Genomic DNA, 17,976 nt, shown 5'->3' on the forward strand with positions numbered 1-17,976 from the left:
AACCTCTAGCACTTCAGTTAATAAATTTATCTTTCTTAATTCATTCAAATGTTGGCAATTATAACAGCAGCAACAGGGAATTAGTATAAGTAGTTAGTAATTGTAAAATGTAGACAACTCATTCAAGTTTGCAATCTTTTATCTTTCTTTTTCTCTCTCTCTCTCTTTCTCCCTTCCTTCCTCTATAGTGAAGTGAAAGATTACTCTGGTTATTATTTCTATGAATGTGAACGTGGAAATTCTATCCAATTTACACAAAGCACACTGTGCAAAACCCTGCAGGTGAAATTAGGAGTGAGATGTATTTTGGCATATTCCAGCAAGTTATTTTTAAAGACAATGGTCAGTCTGATTAATGAATATACAGTTGATATACAACTAAAATTTGTGGGCTGGGATTGTGGCTCAGCAGTAGAGCACTCGCTTAGCATGGGCGGGACCCAGGTTCAATTCTCAGCACCACATAAAAATAAAGGCATTGTGTTGTGTCCATCTTACAAAAAGATTCTCTCTCTCTCTCTCTCTCTCTCTCTCTCTCTCTCTCTCTTAAAAAAAAACCTAAAATTTGTTATTTCTCATTGCAAAAGACTTTTTAAATTTTAGACAGAGATATTACTGTTTTTTCAAAGTGTTTATAAAATCTATCAGGCATATTAATGTCTCTCATTGACACTGATAGGCATGTCCTAAAGTTAAAATTTACACAGCTACTTCAAGATATAGCACTTACTCTAGGAGGTCTCTCTGATTTAGTTGAAAAGTCAGATATCTAGTTTTTAAGTATGCTCATTCCTTTCCTCCTCTAACTTTTTCAAGCCTACTAAATAAATCTGATTGAAATAATAACCTAACTACTAAATAAATCATGTCCTAGAAGCTCTCCTTCCTATAGAAATTCTTTTTCAGGATCTGAATGTGTTATATAAAAATACATAAATGGACACAGATAAAATGAAGTGGAAATGAGAAGGGGTCATAAGTGAGGAGACCCAGGTCTAATTCATAACCTGTGTATATTTCCTGCAAATTGCTTAACCTGATACACAATTTGCCAAATGAAGATAATAACACACATTCCCCTAAATACTATGGAGTAAGTGAATTAGTGCAAATGACTGTACTTTGTCAGTGGCAAAGGCTATACCAATGCTATTAATCTCATCATTTTGATTTATTATTGCCATAATGCTTTATCTTGTCTTAGAATGTAATATGCAATATATTTCCTACAATTATTTTTCTTTTTACTTTCCCTTCTTATACTGTTACATTATTTTCACTTAAATACCTCTGGAATATCTAATAAATTGTTTTTATTATGTTGGCCTGAATATAGTTCAGTGTTACATGAAGTATTTAGCAATTTTATAAAATTATGTCTATATTAGAAAGGGAAAGGAAAAAAAAATAATAAACAATTAAACTTAAATCACCTTAATAGGAAATACTATAAAAGTAAGAAAGTCATTTCATTAATACATAATATTAAATAATGTCAATTTTTTGGTTCTAATAATAATAATTTTCAACATTTATTGACCATTGATTGATCACTTTTGGACCATGATTCAGACATGATGCTTTCCATGGTTTGGCTCACCTTAAATCCATGAGAAGTAAACGATGTGTTTTCACTTATTGCCTCAACAGTTACTGATGAAAAACCAATTAACTGAATTGTCCATGATTGCTCTTCAAAAGGGCAGTGAAGTTGTAATTCAGAGGCATGACATTGTGAATTTCTCCATTTATATTTAGTCTTTTTTAATCTCTTATATTACTTTTCCATTAAGAGACTGATATTAGTGTTTTCTCTCCAACTCTCTCTTGGTTAGTATTTAAATGAAATATCTTTTCCATCATTTCACTTTCAATCCATTGTGTCTTTGGATATAAAGTTTATATCTTGCAGAGTCATGTTTGGGTGATGTTGTAAAGTCAAGTTGGATTTTTTTTCCAAAATATATTCTGCCAGTGCTGCCTTTTCCTTGAAGACTATATATGCTCTAAGTAGTTGCTGGTAAGGAAAACATTCTTTTGCCTGTTTTTATTTTGCTTCCGATATGTCTTAGAGTTTCTTTCCCCTTCTTTTCCCCATTACAGATTTCTTTAGGTTTAATTGATGTTTTAGAGTGACACATTTTGATTGCTTTCTCATTTCTTTTTGTATATATTCTACAAGTGTTTTTCTTCACCATTACCTTAAAGAAGGCATTAATCATCCTAAATATATAACTTGGAATTAATGTGAATTTAACTTCAGGCACATACACATTTCTGCTCTTGTGTAGTACCACCTTCCCCTTCCCCCTCCATTTTTGGTGTTATTAACTCAAATTATATTTGCATATATTTTTTTTGTTTCTAATAACAATATTATAATTATTCAATGCACTTCTCTTTTAAATCCCACCTATATATGGAATTAGAAACCATAATAAAATAACACTTTTGTTTTGCTTATGTATATGCCTTCTTCCAAGATCTTTATTGATTTATAAGGATTTGTGTCGGTGTCTACAGTCACTTTTTTTCAGCTTGAAGGACTCCTTTCAGCAGTTCTTATGGGGAGACCTAGGGATAAAACTCTCCCTCAGCTTCTTAAATCTGGCAATGTCTTAATTTTTCCTTCATTTATGAATCACAGTTTTGCAGAGTACAGAAATATTGATAGACAGTTTTGTCTTTCTTTGGTAATGTAGATATGTCATTCCCATTGCATTGTGGCATCCATCAATTCTAATATTCTTACTGAAGATCATCCTCCTATGTGACAAGTCCCTCCTGTCTTGCTGCTTTGGATATTCCTTTTGTTTTAATCTTCATCAGTTTGATTATAAAGTATCTCATTTTGCTTTGGATTCATTATATAAAGGTTGTTAAGTTTCTTCGATATGCATATGTATGTCTTTCACCAAGTTTAGAAAGTTTTAGGTCATTATTTCTTCAAATAGTGTTTCTTTCTCTCTTTTCGCGGATTCTCACATTGCACACATGGGTTCCTTGGTGGTGTCCCATATATCCATTAGGCTCTATTCACATGTTTTCATTTTTTATATTTTTCTGCTCCCCAGAATCAATACTTCCATTTTTTTGTTTTCAAGATTGTTGATTATTTCTTTTACCTGCTTAAATTGGTTATTAAACTTCTCTAATGATTTATTTTTTTCATTTCAGCAATTTTGCTTTCCAGATGCAGCATTTGTCCACGGATGCTTTAAGACGACCAGAATCTAGAAAGAGCTGGGGTGGGGCAGGGAAAGCACCAAGCTTCCTTACCATTTGGTAGTTGCCTTTTACTCAATTCAGTGTTTATATGGATGTTGTAAACCTTTGACTCTTTTTCAGAGTCTTGACAATTTGGTTCTGACAATTTCTACTTTTGTGTGATGTTTCTATTAGAGAGCCTGAAGCTGCCTACTCCATCAACTGACTAACGTAAAACTCAACGTGCATTTAAAAATTATCACAACATTACATTGAGTTATAAGATTGTGTAACCAAATTACTCCTTTCTAATGCTCATTGACTGGCTAATGAATGTGTGTAGGTATTATGCCACAGCATATGCTCTGCATATCACAATTTTGCTTTAGTTTATATGTTTATATACACTCATCTATCAGAGTGTAATGTGATCTAATACATTATGATGTATAAAACATGCTTTTTTAAACATTCAAAGTGTTACCATAGATTTTTTTTGCTTTGCAAGCAGGGAAAACTGATACAAATGTAATTTGCCTATACATTTGTGTATACTGCATTGTCAAGTAGAACACTTCCTTTTTACTAAGTGCAATGGTAACTACATTTGTGCTTATAATTTATTATTTTATTATTAGAATATTATTTTATAGACTGGTTTCCTGTTTACTATATTTCAAATGATTTTTATCCTTCATTACAAGCATATTCTGAAAGAACATATTCATATTACAATTTGACCTTAGTGATGATAGCTAAGATACCTCAAAGATCCATGGATATATTACTCTGTGTCTCTCTGTGCTATAATAGTTCACAGTAACAGGTATAAATGAAAGTTCTCACAACCACACAGGCATAGCACAATGTATCTCACTATATCTGCAATTTAAATTAGAGAGATGAAAATTAAAACTACACTGAGATTCCATCTCACTTTAGTCAAAATGGCAATTATCAAGAAAACACATAACAGTAAATGTTGGTGACGATGTGGAAAAAAGATACACTCATATGATGCTAGTGGGACTGAAAATTGGCACATACACTCTGGAAAGTTGTATGGAGATGCCTCAAGAAAATTGCAATGAAACCACCATTTGACTCAGTTATACCAGTCCTTGGTATATACCCAAAGGATATAAAATCAGCATACTACAGTGATGCAGCCACATCAATGTTTACAGCAGCTCATTCCACAATAGCAAAGCTATGGAATCAATCTAGGTTCCCCTCAACAGATGATTGGATAAAGAAAATGTGGTATACATAATGGAATATCACTTATCCATAAATAAGGGAGAAAATATGGCATTTGCTGGTAAATGAATGGAACAGGAGACTATCATGCTAAGTGAAATAAGCCAATCCCCAAAAATCAAAGGCCAAATATTCTCTGTGATATGTGGATGTTAACACACAATAAGGATGGGAGATTAGAAGTTCATTGGATTAGACAAAGGGGAATGAAAGGAAGGGTGCTGGGATAGAAAGAGGAAAGACAACAGAATGAACTAGACCTAACTTTTCTATGTTCATATATGAATATACTACCAATTTAACTCCACATCATGTACAACCACAAGAATGGGATCCTAATTAGAATAAGTTATACTCCATTTATGTACAATATCTCAAAATACACTCTACCATCATGTATATCTAAAAGAACAAATAAAAAATATTTCTACAGCTCATTTAACCTTTATCTGGATGCAGAATTTCTTGTCAGGGCAAGTTGGGGAAGAATAAAATATAATTATTAAGTGTCTGCAATTAATATGTTTTGTTTTGCACACTATTCAGAAATACACGCGAGAGCGAATTTCTAAAGTATCCAATTTAAGCATTATTAGCTTCCTGATAAATACTTTTCTGCTCTGAAGAAATAAATAACCATAAGCAAATGTTAGAGCTAGATTTATTTGCTGTGCTTTCATAGTAAGCTGCTTAAAGATGACTTTGTTTTTCATTTCCCGATGATTTCACATTTCTCTTTTTATATCAGGAATCCGTAAGCTGGGGCTCACTGCCCAAACCAAATTCTCTGTTCACTGTTTTAATATCTACATCACCCTTCTCTATGAGTGAGAAACATGACTCCATTAATCATTAGTGGATTTATTTATTGGCTCAATTTCCATCATGTGACCTGCCTTAGGACTGTGACAGGCCATAAGCCCCCTCTGAGGCTCTCCTCTCCTGGGCGTAGCCCCTGCCAGGCTTTCTTCCCAAGCTCTAGTGACATCATCCTTTTTGACTGTCAGATGCCACTGTCCTCTCTTATTTCTCCCTCTGGTTCCAGCTTCCTCTGGACTGTCTTTATCTTTGGTTGCCTGCCTTATGGGAAGGAAGGAAGGAAGGAAGGAAGGAAGGAAGGAAGGAAGGAAGGAAGGAAGGAAGGAAGGAAGGGAGGATGGACAGATGGACAAAGGGAGGAAGGGAGAAAATAAAAAGGGAGGGAAGGAAGCTGGGGAGAGAGAGCAGAAGGAAATTCCCATTGGCCTGAGCTCTTTGGTGCTTCTATAGCTATGAGTTTATGCCTTGGACCCATCAATGAAGATGCCAATACTGAAGAGTGGTTTCTACTCTTAGTAAAATGCAACATGATTGTCAGTGTCTAACTTGGCTTCATATTGAATTTGTCTCCATCCAGTTCTCAAATTTTTTCTCTGAATCTCCAATTTCACATCACCCATTTTTAGACTCGGGTATGATATCCTTAGTGGGTCAAAGCCAGAATTCCTCCATTAATTTTTACTTGGCCTCTTCATCCAGCCTTGGGCACCTGAGTTGCATAAATATAAAATTTTCTGGTCTAAATTTTAGAATCTGGAATTTAGTCTTTGAATCCAAGCATTCGAAGTTTTCAAAGACATGGAAAATTGAGTTCCTTGACCAATCGACACTAGGGTGTATATGTTGAAAGTTAAGAAAAAAAAAAAAGTCAAGTTAAAAATTTTAGGAGTCCTGATCCAGGGAGTGAGGTTACAGTTTGGTGAAGATATGAATGGGGAGTGAAGCCATATTCATGATTTGCTGAATGAAATAATAGTAACAACTTTTAAAATAGATATGTTAGATTTCAATGCATAGAGATTTTCTGTAATCATCATGTTAGAGTAAAAGATTATGCTGTAGACTGAGACGAGTGAGAATATAAGGACCATTTCAAGGCTGACACAATCTAATGGATGATCTATTCATACTATGTATTTTTGCTTTCTTTCCTTTTGCTGTTCTCTACCAGGATTTCTGTGTTATTAAATCACCTCCTATGGCAGTAATGGTTCATTATCTCATTTAATTCATTCTTCTTTTATTAAAAGAAGTCCCCAATCACAAGTGTTAACAAAGAACATAGGCATTAGTAAGAGTTTACAGCTGTGCATTAGTACATGACTAACTTTTGGGCAACAGATAAATGATCAATGCTATTTCCACATTGTAAAATTATAAGAAAATTATCTTCATCTATGTCCTCTTTTCTGAACTACTTCCATGCTGAGTGTAGAAGTGCTGGTATGTGACAGCCTCAACTTTATGTCAAAGGCAACTAACTGGGCCTATAAGGGTGTAGATCTCTAAATCCTCAGTAACCTAGTATCACTGGGTGATTTGCAGAACCCGCTCATATGCAACGTTATGTGAGCAAAAAATGAAATTTATACTGTTTGAGCTACTCTCTGGAGGATATAACTAGTATTACATATCTATCTTCTTTTATCCTTTTTTTACATTTTCTTATGAAGTCTTGTAAGAACTCTAAATATCTAGCAAAATCTAAAATGTTGTATTCCTAACATGAAAATATGGAAGTTCTACTTCATGTATTTTCAACTCCCTTGTTTTCTTTCTTCATGCATTATCTAGCGTCTTTTATTTTCCTTTACAATGGTATATTTAAAAATATAATACTAACAAGAATGATAATGGCATTTCAAAATAATTTTTCAGAAAAAGCTTTTATTAAATATCAAATTTGTACCAGGACTGGCCTAAGTTATTTTCATAGACCTATTTTTTTCTTTGCCCAAACCCTACAAGTTAGGTGCTGCTTATAATACTATTTTAATAGCAGGAGGGCGGGGGGAACAAGGAAAAAAGGCAGGCCTAAAGTATTTCAAAAATTTGAAATTTGAACAAAGTGGTAGGCGAAATAATGAACCGTGCCCCTCAGCTCAAAAATATTCTTCCCTAAATCCTGGACCCTGTGAATATATTGTTACAAGGAGAAAGAGCCTGTGCAGATGTATTAAGGTTACTAATCAATAGATCATATAATAGGGAGACTTTTGTTTTTTATTTTTGTTTTTATTACCTAGGTATCCAGACAGTATAATCTGGCCAGGTAATCACATCTCTTAAAAAGAGAGAGAGAGAGAGAGAGAGAGAGAGAGAGAGAGAGAGAGAGCTTTTTGCAGCTATTGGCACAAAAGGAAATAAGAGAAATGCAGCAGAAGGGAAAGTGAAGAACTGTTAATATTGAGGATTCAATGGATGGTCCCTGGAGGCAGGATACTTGGAAAGCATAAGAATATGGGCAGACTCTAGGACTAATCCTAGACCTCACTGACAGCCAGCAAGCAAACAAACTGCACGACTCTCTAGTACACTCATTCCTATTAGTAATATAGTTTTGAGCATCATCGTGATATATAAAAAAATCAGACTACCCATTTATACACAGCAGGATTAATTCTATTTCCAAGAGATTTTGTAAATCTAAGATCTGTAGCTCTAATAAAAACTTTAAAGATCAAATGCAAATGAGTTGAAAAGCACCAAACGCAGAAGTTATACATTTTTTACTTTTTTTGGTAAATAAGCTATCATCTTTCACAGCTTCTTCACATTTATCATTTCTATTATATTTTCAAGAAGTTTTGCTTTAATAAAACAAAAATAGGGAACATTAAATGAGAGTTTATCCAATTAAAATAAGTCTGGAGAGGAACATAGGTAAGGTGCTGGAAGGAAAGAGCTCATTTTGTGACACAGGTTATTCTGTGCAGTAGCTCATTGTTTATGCATTTCCAACTCAAAAGTTGATTTCTACCTAAAGATTTTGGGGGAAATTGGGATAGTACTAATGTTTAGAGTCTCTGAAATGTTGAACTTCAGTAAGTTTAAGAAGCAACAAGAAAACTCAAGTTTAGTTATTGACTCGAAGTCTATCAACTTGAAATGCTTTACCAGAGAAAACTCAGTGATGGCAAATCACTGTTCTAGAGTTTGATATAATTGCATTTCTTCAGGAGCTTCTGAGACAAAAACAGAACAAAACAAAAACAGGGCTGGGGCTGTAGCTCAGTGACAGAGCTCTTGCCTCCCAAGTGTGAGACACTGGGTTAGATCCTCAGCACCACATAAAAATAAAGAAATAAAGATATTGTGTCCATCTACAACTAAAAAATTATATTAAAAAAGCAAAAAACAAAACAAAACAAACACTAGCCCCCTCCTGCTGCCTGCATATTTCCATATTCCTAGCTTTTGGAAGAACAATAGCTCTACCGAGTAGAGTAGAAAGGTTGATTCCAAAGCTGACCTCACCACAGTGAGCTAATGTAACAGATGAGAACTAGGAACTAGAAGACCAACTAATAAAGATGAACCAGAAAATATTGATCGTGACCCAAGATCATGGTGTTTAATTTAAAAGACAGCTCTTCAGAAAATCCTTTCTTCTGTTGTCAAACAAGCCTTGGAACTTGTCTGTCTCTCTAATCATTCAATTAGGAAAGAGACCAAAAAAAAAAAAAAAAAAGCTTTCAAACACTAGGGAACTGGGTGTATCCAGGGCTGGATTTCTCCATTCTCTCAGGCTGCTAGTTTTAATTGTTACTGTCTGGAAAGAAGAGGTACCACTTTTTCCTCCAACATTTTGCTACTTTCCTCTTCCACTCTTAAGCAAAACAGAAGTCAGAGTCCAACTAGTAGATTTTAATTTAACATGAAGGGATTCTACAGGGCTAAAGTCTTTCACCTCAAAGTCAAGTGACTTGGAGTTGCACTTTGTTAGCTAAGTTAGTAGGCTGCTTGCAATACAAATGAAAGTGCAGATTACAGTTGATTGATTGTGCCTGAAAGCACTAAATTTAAGAGTCTTTTGTATACAAAGGCTTATATCTTGGTTTGTTTGTTTGTTTGTTTACTAGATCTCAACAGATAAATGTGTTAAGTAATATCATTGGCCCATTTGTAGGGACTAAAAAACGAGAATAAAGTTTTAGAATACGCATATATAAGGTAAAGCACAAAACTCCTTTATACTCAGTGATGTAGCAAGGGCATGTTAAGGGCAAATAAATATATTTAAATTAATTCAAGCAAATTATTACAGAGTGGGGCAAGTAATGTCAAGGGTAACAAAATTTCAAAAATTGAGATGAATATTCATCATGACTATTGGGTGTGATGGTGGTGGTGGTGTTCAGGTAGGAGCTGGGAATTTTACTTCTGTCCACCTGCAGGGGTATTTGAATGTATTAGGCAAATCCCAGATTCTTTCGAGGTAGGGTAAATGCAAATAGGTTGAATTGTGCCAGGTCTATGAATAATTTTCATCATAAATAATTTTGCCTTAGATATATAGATATACCGATTGTCTAAATAAATTCATCTCCTTCTGTCACCCTGAAACAAAAGTCCATTTACCCAATGCCATTGTTCATAAAGTATAAAGACAGAGGGGATGAGGGATCGATCCATTTTAATTGTAATTCCTATGGATATTGCTTAAATAGAAAACTTTCATGTCACAAATTTACAATTCTAGAATAAACCTCATGCAGATCTCTTGTCACATGTAACTTTGAAGTCTTGTCAGCACAGCTACCTAATTTATATGAAGCACCCTGAAGTCAGTGTCTCTTTGTAGTGTTATTTGTCAAATGACTCAAGCACTGCTTTAAAGTGTATGTGAGCCTGCTAATCAATCCCTGTGCCCTTACAGAACATGCTATGCTATGCACAATTTTCTCCTCTATGCATGTGAAATTTTAAATTATATTTGCCTTTGATATCTTTATTTTCCTTTATATTAGAAGTATTGCAGGCAGAAATAAAGCCACTGTATGATTAATATGTGGTATTCTGATAAAAGCAAGTCAGGATTCAGAGGGCATTTGAGTGTGCATGTGTATATTTGTGTCTGTGTTTCTGAGGGCATACAGGTTCTTTGAAATCAGAAATGGGATTGGATTTTGGAAGGACTACTAATACACTCTCATTTAGCATTTATTTAGTAAGTACATGGAACTCTTGTATCATCAGGTTAAATGTCAGGGCTCTTTGTGGAGATGCTCTCACAGTTCTTGGATCTGTCTTTTCTTTTTTTTCTCTCTCTTTCTTTCTTTCTTTCTTTCTTTCTTTCTTTCTTTCTTTCTTTCCCTCCTCCTCCTCCTCCTTCCCCTTCTTCTTTTGTGCCAGAGGGTTCTTAAAACACTGAGCATCCTAACCTTTTTTATTTTTTATCTGGAGACAAGTTCTCACCAAGTTGCTTAGTGCCTCACCAAGTTGCTGAGGTTGGCTTTGAACCTACGATCCTCTTGTCTCAGCCTCCCAAACTGCTGGGATTATAGGCGTGCACCACTGCACCCAGAAATCCTTGGTGTTTCAATGTGTTATGCTTCCACCCCTTTCAAAACACCCTCCTTGACTCCTGCAAATATGACTCCAAATTATATTATTTTATTATTAGGATCTTCTAAAATAAGCTGGTACAGACCTCTATTGTAAAACTGATTAAGGTGTCTGAGAAACTATAAAACACATGAAAAGGATTATGAAGGATTATAAAAAGGACAGCCTTGTGTGTATGTTTGAGACAGAGAAATAAATGGAAAACTGAATCTAGAGTGAGATACTTATTCATCCATGTATCCAGGTTTACATACATACATCACATTCCACTCTCACTCACATATTCATACACACAAAGCAGGGTCAGAGTGGGGAGAGAGCAAGAGTAAGAAGGAATGGATGACTGTCCTATGATAGAAAAACCTAAGCATGTTCTTCCTGGATTTTGTGCAATTGATGGTACACTGCAGCCAGGCTATCAAGAAAAAGAGGAAAGCAAGTGAATGTCTACCTATCTCAAAGAAAAAAAAATTAAGAGCCCATGAAATGATCTAATGTGTAATTTTGTCAAGACAGCATTTTACTTGGAACCACTATGAGACAAGTCAAAGTCATACAAAAATCAGAGGATTTTAAAATTCCATGAGATCATAAAAGCTATCAAGAATTCTAGAACCTTCCCTCACTTATGAATGCAAAATGCCTAATTGGAATGTCTGAATATGGATGAAAGGAGTTTTATGTAAGTGTATAAAATCCTCAAATCTGTCTCAGGATTGCATAGGCACTACCAAGACTCAAACATTGGTAAATGTTGAAATCATATTTGCCCAACTCCCTGTGGGTGTGTCTCTTCTGGGGCTCCCCACCTACTCACCAACCAGCAACGCGTGTTAGTTTTGACAGTTCTAAGGATGGTGTCCCTTCTGAGTTGTCTGTACCCCATGCCAAAACCAAAATCCTCATACATCTTTGGGTCCCTGTCTCCGAACTCAGGACTCATGAGGAGTAATGTGTGTCCCAAGTAGGTGCCTCTTCTCCTCACCTGCTAGGTCCTAAAATATACAGGGTGATAATACCAGTGGGCAGTCATAGTGACCACCCCAACACCCACCCAGCAGTACAGGGTCCAGTCCTCAGCAGGATATGCTCACAAGAGAAGAAGTTCAAGTGGGACACTAGTGGTGAGAGTATATGGGGTATATGATCCACTTCAGGGGATGCTCAGTGAGGATCTATGGTCAACAATCCTTGTTGCATTTCATCATTATCTAAAAATACATCTTAATAGCAACACAGCCACATGTTTGGAAAGTTAATCAAATTAATAGAATCTTTGTTAACAACAACAACAACAACAACAAAAAGCTAACACAACCACTGTGATTTACTAAGAATGGTCAAAAGACACACAGGCACACGCAGGTACATGCTCATGTGCAATTTGAACACCACAGTTATCACAAGTTCAATCATTTAGGTGAAGTAAAATTAGAGGCCTGAGGAGTTCATTTAAAATATGGAGTAGAGAAGGCAGGATTTAATCCAGAGAGCATGAGAGCAGAGATGTGTTCTTCATTTCTCATGCTAACTATTCCCACATGGTCCCCGGACTCAGCTTGACCTAAAAAGTAAGGCAGATACGCCATGTAATCTGATTTAGATTGGGAAACACTAAGCCAAATTGTTTTTTCTTTTTCCGTTTTTTTTTTAATATTTCTATCTCTTTGGGTACTTTTAAAAGATTAAAAATATTGCATCAAAATACTATTTGTGTCATGGTTGCCTATCAAATAATTTCAAGGAGATTGTGTTCAAAATTGTCTTGAGCAAATTATTCTCTACTTCAAGTCTCACTTCTCTATTTTTGTTTGTGTACATTTAATTGCTGACTATTGTGACCCTAATATTATAATAATGACTTAAATACTTCTAAACAATGTATGTAAAGTACTATTTATTCATTTACATAACATTGAGGCTAATTATTAACCCTAGAGAACAAAAATTTATTCATATTAAAACCTTTTCCTCCTCTAAAATTAAAAGGCTGATATCTACTTTTTACATATATTTCTGTTTAAATAATAATATCTCTAAGTGTGATTTTTCCACCTTTGATCACCTTTTGCTCAGCATCTATACCTCATCTTTTCTAATACCACCCACATCCATTTTCCTCCCTCTACCTGACAGTTGCAGCTTTACTTCTTTTTGTATGATTAAAGCTGTTAACAGTAACCTCCTATTCTCCAAACACACGTCTTCTACTTATAGACTATGAAATCACGATGTTTGGTGATCATTTTAGGCATGGGAATCATACATGTTACACAGTAGCTCTTGGGCATTTGCATAGTCTTTGAATAAGTTACATTTGTTCCAAGACCTCCATCTACAGTACCTGTAACTTTCAGCTTTTCAGCCCCAATGGCAATCTCATCTTCATCTGCAGAAAACAGCACCCTGCCATCTTCACTGGCTCTCACTTCAAATCTTTTACACTGAGCTTCCACAGCATCCGCTCCTATAGTCAGAGGAAAGGTTTAAAAATGAAACTGGCATACAGGAAACCATTAACATGTAATTTTGTAGAAAAAGAAAGAGATACATATAGCATTTTGTTTGTTCCTTTGGGATGTATGTTTACATCTGAATTAGTACTTTTAGATTTTTACCCTTTACAAGAGTCTGTCTAATTGGGAGAATACTGCTGGTCTAGGTTGATTGGGTATATAGAGGATCTCCTATTGTTTGACATTATCTTAATAAGGTCTGTGAGGTTAGCCACTTAAAGACACCCTATATCCACAAGAAGAGGGAATGTCTGCTTCCTTTTGTCTTGCAGGCTGAAGACTTGCTTTACCCCTGATACCTCCGGGATGCTCCATGAACACTTGGAAACCAAATGACTCTCCTGTTTTCCCTCTACAATGCAGACAGCAATACCCATTTTGTTACATAATAGCATGCTTCTCAGGCATCATTCAATTGTGAATCTTGAGTCATTTTTCATTTTATAGATTTTACTGTTTATTTTTCACATCCTTTAATAGTATTGAATTTGAATCCATTTTATAGTCAATCTTGCAGTCACTTTACTTTTCCTAGTGTATCTTCTAATCAATCATTTTCATCACTTATTGAAATATAGTATAGGATTAAGCATGTATAATTATAAAATGAAATTAGAATTCTATTTCCAAATTATTGGCTAATTTTCCTAATCAGTCTACTCACAAACCACAAAGCCAAGCTCTCATAATTGGGAAATGTGATAATTGAAGAATTAGGAGGGATGGAGCAAGAAGATCTAACTAGGCCTTAAAGATGAACACTGACTGAGGAAGAAGGAATTTGAAATACTGGACATGGCTCAGTAATTGACATTTCCACAACATCAATTTCTTTGTTTTGGCATAACACATACGGCATATGGATCTTTATCTTTAGATAAGTGTATAAAATCCTCAAATATGTCTCAGGATCTGAATTAGTACTTTTATCTTCTCTCCTGCTAAGATTTTTAGCATCTCTCCCTTGTCTGTATCAGAGGACTTCTCTGACATAACCCAGCCCAGTCAGGGACAGTCACATCACACTGTGGGCATACTTCTTTTTACTCATCTTTATATACTATCCTGACTTATGATACACACATCTCTAAGAATGTGAAACATGAGTCATCTTTGTCTTTCAAAATATCCTAAAACTTAGAATTGTGTCTGATGTCAAGTGGAGATAAGAAATGAATGTTAGATAATCCCAGCAGCTCAGGAAGCTGAGATAGGAGGATCACAAGTTCAAAGCCAGCCTCAGCAACAGTGAGGTGCTGAGCAACTCAGTGAGACCCTGTCTCTACATTAAAAAATATAAAAATGGACTTGAGATGTGCCTTGGTGGTCAAGTGCTCCTGAGTTCAATCCACAGTATCAAAAAGAAAAAAAGGAAATTAATCTTAGTAGGTGAATAAAGACTAGATTCAAACTTTCCCTTTCTTCAGTCTCCAGCCCAGCTGAGTACTACACCTATTGTAGCCCGTGGCAGTAGGAAATTATACCTCCCTACTTCCATAAACAAGAGGAAACTTAATTTGGAATCCTGATAATGAGGGAGATAATTTCTCTGACAATAAATGTACATTTTTTTCTTATATTCTAATATTATTGGAAAATTTTAAAAAGATTCAAATGGGGCTTTGTTAAGTAAGATAGAACTAGTGTCCTCTTGGGATATCAAGTTCTAAAGAATACGAATTATAATGTTAAAATCTTTTTAAATTTTTAAATAAAGACTTTCCTTGTAAATTTTAATAATGATGTTGAGAAAATCATCATAGGCCTTTTGTCATTTGTCATTGCATTTGATTTTCATGTGTGTGTGTGTGTGTGTGCGTGCACACACACACATACATACACAAACACACACACATATACAAGTGTATTTTTTACACTAATGAGGATTGAACCCAGGAATGCTATACTACTGACTTGCAACACCAGTCCTTTTTTTTTTTTTTTTTTGGTGACAGGGTCTTGCTAAGCTACTGAGGATGAGGATGGCTTAGAGCTTGAGATCCTTCTGACTCAGCCTCCTGAGTGACTGAGATTACAGGTGTGCACCAATGCACCCACCAAACTTGTATTCATGTAAGTGTTTTCTTCTAATCCTAGCCTAACTTTCCTATATGGGACTTTAGTCTTTGAACCATAGTAACTCAACTGACAGATGTTCAAAAGCTATGCTTGAGGACAATGGATTGATGGATATGAATTTTTGCAGCCTTTGAAGTCTCTATTTAAATCTTAGACATACACAAAACCTCAAATTTCTGAAAGATACCATAGATACTTTACAAATAAAAATTTAACATTGACACTACATTGCTTCCTTCAAATACACTCAATTGCTGAGCTTAATTGATTCACAAAATATAGTTAACTTTAATGGCATGGAAGTGTATTAGACCACTTAACATACTTGTACACATGTATATTATATGTGTGTGACACATATACACTCACAGAGACAGACATTATATATGTATATACTTATTAGAAGGACTTTTCTTGATGTAATACTTAATGTCTTTAAATAGAAGATAATTTATTAACATAAAATGCTAGATTATGTGTCACATAAACTATTTAAAATAAACTATTAGAAATATAAGTGGAGTAGTATCTGGATATGGCAAAACGAGTTGAGATTTTCATTCATTAAATTTAAATGAGCAAAGGCAAATAAGCAAACTGGAAAACATTTATGCACCCAGAATAGATGAGATGCATCTAAGCCATCAATTAATGCATACAGAATCAGCCAATGGAGAAATGGATATAAAAATTAATACTTTGGACTTCACTTTATTCATTATATAAGCATAATTACAGAAGGCAAAATTGTAAGCAATTAGCAATGCATTGATAGTACATAAGTATTTTAAATTGGAACATCATTGTGTAATATTGCATTTACAGAGAGTGCTTTTCCTTTCTGCAAATGGAAAACACTAAAATATGTACTGGGGGATAGTCAATTGTTGGGAATATTTATGCTCAAAATTAATATATTAAAATTTAAGAAACTGAATTTATTATATTCTAACATGCTCTGGGCTGTCTATTTTTACATTCCTAGTGTCACATATTCTCTGGGCTGTCATTGCAAGATGTTCTCAGGAGCAGTAATGCACAGTACTATCTAAATCAATGATGTTTCTGGCGTAGCAGAAAAAGCAATGTGCTTGGATGACTCTGGGTAAGGAGCTAGGATTCCTTAGCCTTTGGATCATGGGAGATGGGATTATCAAGGCAGTACTGTATTTTCTCAGTCATCTTAAGAATTTAACTTGCTAACTAAAGTACCAAGATTAAATGCTTTCTTAAAAAAATCTCCAAGGAACTTTATATCAACCACTTCAAAATCATATGAAGGGAAGTCAGTGTTAGAATTTGGAAGGAGAATTGGCTGGCAGTTGAGAGAAAAAAAATGCAAGCAAAATAGTTTCCTTAAAAGTATTGAAATATTAGATGCATATCCAAATACCTTTAGTACTTTTAACGTTCTGTACACTTTTTTAAAAAAAATCAAGAAACACAAGAACAACCACAAAGCTCAATTCTTATTTTCTTGGAGATGTCTTCTTTGTCTTTTTAGAATATAACTTTGGTTGACAAAGAGAAAGTCTCCAACAACTAAATACTGTCTCTGCATTTTTTACATTAAGTTAGTCGAATACTTGAGCTAGAATTTTTTCTTCAATGAATATACCCAAAGAGCTAGAGCAATATGTTTTCTCTAGGTAATATTTAGTACTGGTTCAAAGAAATCAAAGCAAAGATCACAATGATTTTACTTGCTTGTCTTTGGTGTGTCTTCCTCAAGTATCCTAGGATGGGTTCTTTCTTCCATTATCACCCTGCACTCTAATTTTATAGGCATGTCAATATATCCAAGGTCTTAATAGTATTAAGAGATTAGAAATCTTAGAAAAACAAGAGTAAAATTCAAAATTCTCTGTTCAGAAATTCCTGATTTAGAATTACCACGATGGACCCCAAAATAAATAAATAAATAAACAAACAAACAAACAAACAAATAAAATAAACATTTGCCATGCCCCAGCAGCCTGCAGCAGGGCCCCGGAGATCCAGGCCAACTGATTCGCGTGGCCTGCCCTGTGGCTACAGAAGGCGTGGCGCCTCAGTGAAGCCATTAATTAGCAAGCAGGGAGGAATCCCACCAGCCAAGCCCACACGGACCCTTGGGCCGAGCTCGGGATCTCAGAAGGGGAAGGAAGCGGTACAGTCCCATCCCCCACAGCGGACACTCCACCAAGGCAGTCAGCGGCCACCATCCGGGAAAGCTGAAGGATACACCGCCACTCTCCTTCAGAGTGCAACACCAAAACAGCAGACACTCCATCCAGGCAGTCAGCGGCCACCATCCGGGAAAGCTGAAGAATACACCACCACTCTCCAACAGCTTGCAACATCAAAACAGCCAGCAGCAGGACACCGGAGATCCAGGCCAACTGATTCGCGCGGCCTGCCCCGCAGCTACAGAAGGCGTGGCGCCTCAGAGAAGCCATTAATTAGCAAGCAGGGAGGTTAGGGACTGCCATTAGGTGGAATCCCGCCAGCCAAGCCCACCGCCCACGCCCGGAACAGGCCCAGCGAC

At 35.5% G+C, this 17,976-nt stretch overlaps 1 pseudogene; it reads right to left on the bottom strand.

The window, feature by feature from the left end:
* The window catches only part of LOC144255047 (zeta-sarcoglycan-like), a 131,731-nt pseudogene that overhangs the window by 37,104 nt on the left and 76,651 nt on the right, over positions 1 to 17,976 (bottom strand).

This window comes from Urocitellus parryii, chromosome 5, assembly GCF_045843805.1.
Source record: "Urocitellus parryii isolate mUroPar1 chromosome 5, mUroPar1.hap1, whole genome shotgun sequence".
NCBI classification, from domain to species: Eukaryota; Metazoa; Chordata; class Mammalia; order Rodentia; family Sciuridae; genus Urocitellus; species Urocitellus parryii.